This window comes from Elephantulus edwardii, unplaced genomic scaffold (genome assembly GCF_000299155.1).
Source record: "Elephantulus edwardii isolate Elephantulus edwardi_28Jun2011 unplaced genomic scaffold, EleEdw1.0 scaffold00208, whole genome shotgun sequence".
Lineage (NCBI taxonomy): Eukaryota > Metazoa > Chordata > Mammalia > Macroscelidea > Macroscelididae > Elephantulus > Elephantulus edwardii.
This window is the reverse complement of record NW_006399958.1, coordinates 4,817,719-4,825,851: the sequence shown is the minus strand read 5'-3', so window position 1 is coordinate 4,825,851 and position 8,133 is coordinate 4,817,719. Positions and strand designations below refer to the sequence as shown.

Genomic DNA, 8,133 nt, shown 5'->3' with positions numbered 1-8,133 from the left:
ATGCTGTTCTATCCTGTGCCAACCTAGCCATCTCAAACACACTTATTCCCACCGCTCCAGTCACGGAATCTATCCATCTCATAGAGGGTATTCCTCTCCTTCGCTTCCCCTCCACTCTGCCAAACATGATGACCCTTTCCAAGGACCAGTCCCTCCTTGCAACATGCCCAAAATATGTCAGACGAAACTTCAGAATCCTTGACTCCAGGGAACAATCTGGCTTCACCCTCTTCAGGACAAACCTGTTTGTTCTCCTAGCAGTCCATGGTATATTCAACTACATGGCTTAAAATTATCAAGCGAGTGCATCAGGGTTGTATTCTCTCTCCAGACCTATTCAGTCTACATGTTGAGCAAATTGTTTGAGAAGCTGGACTCTGTGAGGAGAAATGTGGCATCAGGATTGAAGGGAGACTCATTATTAACCTGTGTTACGCAGATGACACAACCTTGCTTGCTGAAAGTTAGGAGCCCTTGTAGCACTTCCTGCAGAAGATCCAGGAAGGCAGACTTCAATAGAGATTTCATCTCAATGTCTCAAGAAGACAAAAATTCTCACTGCTGGACCGATAGGCAATATCATGATAGATGGAGAAAAGATTGAAACTGTCAACAATGTCATCTTACTTGGATCCATACTGAACAGCCTTTGTACCGCTAGTCAGAAAATCAGGAGACATGTTGCATGGGAAAGTCTGCAGTTAGGGACCTCTCCAAACTATTGAGGAGAAGTAATATCAGTTTGAGAACTCAGGTGCATCAGATTCAGACTTGGCCTTTCCGATCACTTGCTATGCATCTATGAATAAGGATGACAGAAGAAGAACTGATGCCTTTGAGCTGTGGTGTTGGAGAAGAGTGCTGAACATCCAAATGTTCCAAATATGTCTTGGAAATGGTGCAGCCAGAGTGCAGGTAAAGGGGTGAAGGTCAGTTACTGGGCAGCTCCACAGTCGGTCCCAGCCATTCTTGGTAAAACACAGCCTGGGTGGGACTCCTCAGCCCAGTGAATCCACCAATACTCATTGTAACCTTATGAACAACAGATCTGAAACTTACTCTGTCCTACTCTATCTGTGTCATCTCTTTCATACATATGTTTGCAGTGGTGGTGTTATGTGCCATTGAGTCACCTGCAACTCATAGCGACCCTATGTACAACAGTTCTGAACCTTGCCCTAGTCTGAGCCAGTCTCTGACCTCAACACACCTAATCCTCCTGCCCCAGTTACCACGTCAGTCCATCTCATCTGGGGTCTACCTCTCCTGCGCTGTCCCACCACTCCTCCAAGCATGATGTCCTTCTCCAAGGGACTGATCCCTCCTGGCCGTGTGCCCAAAGTATGTGAGATTGAGCTCCACAATCCTTGCTTTCAAGGAGCAACTTGGTTTCAACCTAAGACAGATCTCTTTTTTCTCTTGGCAGTCCATGGTGCATGTTCAGTACTCTTGTCTAGCACCACAACTGAAAGGCATATCTATTCTTTCATCGCTAGTTATTGTCCAGCTCTTTGATGCATAGCAAGTAATTGCAAAGACTGCAGTGTGGATCAGGTACACCTTAGACTCTAGACTGACAGCATTGCTCTTTAGCACTTTAGAGAGGTCCTTGACAAGAGGCAGCTAATCCCAAGTCCCTGGGTCAAATGTCAGGCTAGAGGCTTCCTCTGATTCATGGAACTGATGAACCCAAGACCAACAGGGTGGGCAACTTTACTTCCGTACTAACTGTTCTTACTGTTTGGGTGGTTTATACTGTTTTGTTTTGGTTTTTTTTAAATCTGTGTGCAAGGAAACATAAGCATAATATTTTATTTATAACCATAAAAGAAGTGCTTTTATAAAAATATGATGGAAAAACTCATCTCTTCTTTTCTAGACATCCAGAAAGTTAACGATCACCCTCTTGGGCTCTTGCAAAATGAAAGAAGATTGGACAGAATGGAACAGTTCTATAAACATAATGTACAGAAAAATACTGTTCATCAGAACAAAAACCATTTTCTAAGAGAAAACCATGGTGTGTTTCAGTTACATGGAAGAATGGAGAAATCAAATATAATGATACCAACAGTCGACCAGACAAGCAACAGTATATTAAAGAACTCTGCTGAGCGTAGTCAAGATAAGAAAACCTTTCTCTTTGAGGAAAATGAGCAGTTTTTCCCAGAAATCCTTGAGAGTAAAACCCCCAGCAGCACCATGACTCGACTCAGCATCCATCAGGAAACACGCAAGCTAGACAACAAATCCCACGTGTGTCGTGACTGTGGGAAAGGCTTCGCCCAGAAGGCGGACCTCACTGTTCATCAGCGAACTCATACGGGAGAGAGACCCTTTGCGTGCAGGGAATGTGGGAAAGGCTTCATCAGGAAGAATGACCTCACTGTCCACCAGCGAATTCACACTGGGGAGAGACCCTATAAATGCCAAGAATGTGGCAAAGGCTTCATCCAGAAGACGGAGCTCACCACCCACCACCGAACTCACACAGGAGAGAAACCCTATGTGTGTGCTGAGTGTGGGAATGGTTTCAGTCAGAAAGGAAGTCTCGGTATTCACAAGCGAACTCATACAGGAGAGAAGCCCTGTGTATGTGGTGAATGTGGGAAAGCCTTCATCCATAAGGGAAACCTCAACATTCATCAGCGAACTCATACTGGAGAGAAACCCTATGTGTGCGATGAGTGTGGGAAAGGCTTCATCCACAAAGGGCATCTTAGGAGTCACCAGCGAACCCACACTGGTGAGAAACCCTATGTGTGCAGTAAGTGTGGAAAAGGCTTCATCCTCAAAGGAAACCTCACCGTTCATCAACGAACTCACACTGGAGAGAAGCCCTACGTGTGCAGTGAATGTGGAAAACACTTCAAACACAAGAGAAATCTCGTTTTTCATCAGCAAACTCATACTCGAGGGAAACTCTATATAGGCAGTGAGTTTGGTACAGACTTCAACCAGAAGTCATGCTTCTTCCCACGTCCAAGACTGCACACAGCGAAGACTTCCTTTTCATGCGGTGAATGTGGAAAATCTTACACCCAGCAGTCAAGTCTGAATAGACATCAGAAAATCCACAGAGAAGGAACCCTTTCATGGCAGTGAATACCAGATAACCTTCAGATGAAGCCAGAACTCACTGTCCATGTAAGATCTCATGAGAATGAGACATCATATACCTACAAGGAATAGGAACACATTTTTGCCTCTGCTTCTAACTTTAATTCACAGCAAAAAGCAAACCAAAAAACCACCACAAAAGTGAGAAGTATGAGTGAGGTTCCATCCATGTGGGAAGTCCTTCTACAAGAAGTGTCATCTCACCACAGAGCAGTGTTGCCCTGCAGGAGAAAAGCCCTGATAACACAATGACCATTCAGACGTGTCCCGTTGCAGCCGTGACCTCAGTAAACATCAGTGACCAACTAACAGGAATATAACCTCGTAGGGCAGCCTGTTGCTAGATTTGAACCCCCTGAGGCAATAGAGAATTTATTCAGCAGCACACCAACCTTATGAATGACGTGACCATGGTAGTGTCTTCCCGGTCCAATGTAGAGACTGGACAAGCTGGATGGAGTCTTTCTGTAGAATCCGTTTTGATATGAAGATATAAGATAATGTTAACGGACGCACACGCTCATCAGTTGTTCTGTTGTACCAATAAAAAGAATGAAAATCTGAATTAATACCTATATTAAATGCCAAATTGAAAATTCATATGAATGAAAAAGACTATTTTAAAACTCAAAGTAAATAAACAGTATACATTTTTGAAACAGAAGATATCATTAACTAGAATGTTCAGAAAATGTTTGACATGGAAAATATTGTTAAATAGAATATTGTTCTGTATGCAAAACCACATAGGAGGTGGCTGACAGGATAGAGGCAATACAGAATTGAATGGATCTGGGGCATTTATATGAATTCAGTCTCCCCAGATAAATGTGAAAGATTAACCAAAACCCAGACAGTCTACCATACATAATACAAAGTAATCTTTTGCAGAGGGACACATGAAACAGTATCCTACTGAGTCTGTTGATTCATGTAAGAGATACTTTTCCTATCCACTTCCTAAACAACATGCCCCCAGAAACTATGAACTTTGATAAATGTTGATAGTTGGAGTGGTTTCAAGCCTTTTGTTCATAGGGTCCCTAGGAGTCATGCTTGACTCAAATGCAATCATCAACAACAACAACATACTCCCTCTATACCTGGTGCTGATTCCATGAGCTGAGGAAGGGAGTGGTGAATAATAAAAAGTTCATGTCCTCTTGGCGAGACCATGAAGTAGACTCATGGTTGAATGCAATCTTGCCAATCCTGCCAATCTAGTCAAAGGGCATAGGGTCCACATCAGGTGGCATAAACCTGGAATAATTTCTACAAGGTATTTCTGTTCTGGGGCACCAGGAGTGAAAAAAAAATGTCCAACCTTCTCTGACCGCCTCCTCCCCAAATCTCATTGCCATTAACTTCATTCTTCATCGTGGTGTGGAAAGCAGTTAAAACACCACTAGGCATATGGGTAATTCATAAATATCGTTCCTTTTGTTGAGAAGAGGAAAAGAATTTGACGAGGAATTAAGAGAGTGGAGGAGTCTCTCTTTTTTAGTCAAAAATCTGTACCTTGATAGCAAAGGTTGTCCTCTGAGCCCAGGGTTTCCATATTCTACAGACTGTGGAGTCAGTTTTTGAGAAGCAACGTGGACGAGCACTGGAGAACCAGCCGTTGGTAAGAACAGTTCCCTTGTCACTCCTTTCCTTTCACATGCTGCAAAACTAAGTATTGTGCTCAGAACTCATGTTGGAAATCAACACACCCCCTAGCCCTAAATAAGTGGGTACAATCTTAGTTGATTCCTGACAGAAAACTATTTATATTGTATATGTAAACGGGCTTTTCTTTGTTTTTCCGCCACAAATAAAATTATTTTATCCACTATTAGTATTGTTGTCAAGTTACCCTCAAGTCAACCACACCTCATAGCAACGCTATGAACAGGTCTGAACCTTGCCCTATCCTCTGCCATCTCACCATTTCTTCTGCACTTGAGCCTGTTGCTACAGTCACTGTCAGTCCAGCTGGTGGAGGGTCTCCTTTGCTGACCCTGTACCCTTCCACGCTTGATATCCTTCTTCAGGGACTGGCCTTCCCTAACAACATGCCCAGAGTATGTGTGATTTCCCAGCATTGCCTCCAAGGAGCACTCTGGTTTTGCTTTCTCCAAGACATTTTTGTTTCTTCTCTTGGCAGTCCATGAGATGACCAGTATTCTTCTCCAGCATCACAACTCGAAGGCATCGATTCTTCTGTCATGCTTATCCAACTTTCAGATGTTGTTGTTCAGTGCCGTCAAGTCACAGGCGACTCACAGCGACCCCATGAAGGAAAGTCCTCAACTCTTGGGTGCCTTTCACCCTCTCTCCAGTTTCATGGGGTTTCTGGAAGCAAGATATTATGGAAGTGGATGCCACACCTCCTTCCAAGCTTGTTTTAATCGGGGAGCTCCACCCCACTTTCTGTCCACATTGGGTAACCAACCATTAACGCATTTGACACATCAGTGTCACAGTGTTCAGCCTCACAGCAACCACAAGTGACCGCTATATGGCAACTTGAACACCAGGGCTATACGACCTAGAGGAATGTCTGAACAAAACTAATGAAAGACAGGCCCGAGGGCCGCCGATTAAAAGTCACCCACCTTTGGCTTGGTAGCATTGCTATCTGTCCACTGGGCCAGCTGATCTCTCTATGTCAATGTTATTGTTGTTAAGTGCTGTCGAGTTGCAAGCGACTCATAGCGACCCTATGAAGGAGAGTCCTCAACGCTTGGGTGTCTTTCATCCTCTCTCCAGGTTCATAGGGTTTCTGGAGGCAAGCTATTACGGAAGTCACTTTCAGATGAGTAACAAGTAATTGAAAAAGACTATGGCCTGGATCAGGTGCACCTGATGCTGCAAACAGACATCATTGCTTCTTAGCACTTTGGAGAAGATCTTAGCAGCAGATTTTCCCAGTGCAACACCGTGTCTTTTGGTTTCTTTTTAAAAATCTTTATTTTAGGGGGAGCTCTGGTGGCCTAGTGGCAAGAAGCTGCACTGCAATCCCAGAGGTACATGGTTCGAATCCACAAGATGCTCTGCCGGAGAAGGAGGAGCAGTATCCTCCTGTACCAGTCAGATCTGATTTGACGGTACATGCACACAAAATAATAATAATAAATAAATAGATAAATCTTTATTCATTGTTACATATCTTTTGGTTTCTTGACTGTGGTTCCAAAGGTGTTGATGAAATTGTTGACAACTTCAGGTTTTTCTACATTTATCATGATGTTGTCTGTTGGCCCCATCATGAGGATGTTTCTGTTGATGTTGAGACGTAATCCATATTGAAGGCAGAAGTCTCTGATCTGCATCAAGTGTTTCAGAGCTTCACCCTTCAGTAAGCAAAGTTCTGTTATCTGCCTAACACAGGTTGTTGATTAGTCGCCCTCCAATCCTGATGCCACATCCTTCTTCATAAAGCCCAGTTTCTTGAATGATTTGCGCAGCAAACAGCCTATTGCTAAGTAGCAGAGAAAAATGGAGTGATCCAGTGTTTTTTTGAGTTAGCAGAAACAGGCACCACGTGATGTCAAATTAGGAGGACACATGGGCTATGTTTTGGGTCAGTAGTTTAACATTTTCTCATCAACCTAAACTCCAGATAATTCCCTAAATATAAAGTCTTGATAACATGTGTATTAAGGACTATTGCCCGAGAAAAAGAATGGAGGGAAAAAGTATGCTGAGGACAGGGTTGCCTCAGTCAGAGAATTCTCAGTTTCCAGTGGTGAAGCTGATTCCTGACGAGTTCACATCAGGCATAGACGCCTTCTATCAGTGGAGACCTCTCTGTGTCCATGATGCTAACCTGCTTTCAGTGGAGCTTCCTTACAAAGATGGACTAGGGAGAAAGGCTGGTGTACTTAATCTGTGGTTCACCTTAACTTTAAGGGAGTTCTGGTGGCATAGTGGCAAGAAGCTGCACTGCAATCCCGAAGGCATGCGGTACAAATCCACCAGATGCTCTGCTGGAGAAGGAGGGGCAAACCAATTTGACAGAATACAACAAGGAAAAAAGAAAAGAAAGAGAACACACTCAAGCTCGACTTAAGCTGTCTTTCTCCTGTGCCCAAGGTTTACCTGACCATCTCTTATGCCCTGAGATGGACACACTCATAGAATTTATCTAAATAATGGGACCGGTCCTTGGAGAGGGACATCATGCTTGGGAGGATGGAGGGACAGTGCAGGAGAGGAAGACCCTCGATGAGATGGATTGATTCCATCACTGGGGTTTTTCTTAAGTATTTCCCTTAAAGTCTTATCCACAAGAACCAAAATTTCACCTCGAATCTATCCCACCTGAGTTTACAACTCACCTCAGGAACAGGTTTGAAGCCTTGAACACTAATGAATGAACCAGATGGGTTTGGGAGGATATCAATATGGACTGAAGCTCAACGTCAAGAAAAGATTCTTATCACGGGGTCAATTTGGAAGCTTCATGATGGATGGAGAACAGATTGAGATTGTTGGCAGCTTCAGTTTGCTTGGTTCCACAGTCAACACTGTGGGCACCAGGAGTCAAGAGATCAGAAGACAGATTGCTGTGGTGAAAGGTGCTGTCAGGGACCTCTCAAAAGTGCTAAAGTGGGGGGTGGTGAGGGACATGGAAAGAATTTGTTCAAATTTGTATTTGAATTTTGCAAATAAGCTAATAGGGGAGAAAGTGCTGAAGAGCAACTATGTCAATCTGTAGACTAAGGTGCACCAGATCCAAGCCATGGTCTTTGCAATTATGCATCAGACAACTGGACAGTGACCAACGATGACAGAAGAAATTGATGCCTTTGAGCTGTGGTGCTGGAGAAGAGTGTTGCATATACAATGGACTGCTAGGAGAACAAACAGGATCACCTTGAAGAGGTTGAAACCAGGCTACTCCTTGGAGGCGAGGATTCTGAAGCTTCGTCTGACATACTTTGGACATGTTGTAAGGAGGGACTGGTCTTTGGAGAGGGACATCACCTCTGGCAGAGTGGAGGGACGTTGCAGGAGAGCAAGACCCTC

The 8,133-nt window shown here is 43.9% G+C and overlaps 1 pseudogene; it reads left to right on the top strand.

Moving 5' to 3' along the window:
• The first annotated feature begins 2,043 nt into the window (after positions 1–2,043).
• The window catches only part of LOC102853270, a 246,556-nt pseudogene continuing 240,466 nt past the window's right edge, over positions 2,044–8,133 (top strand).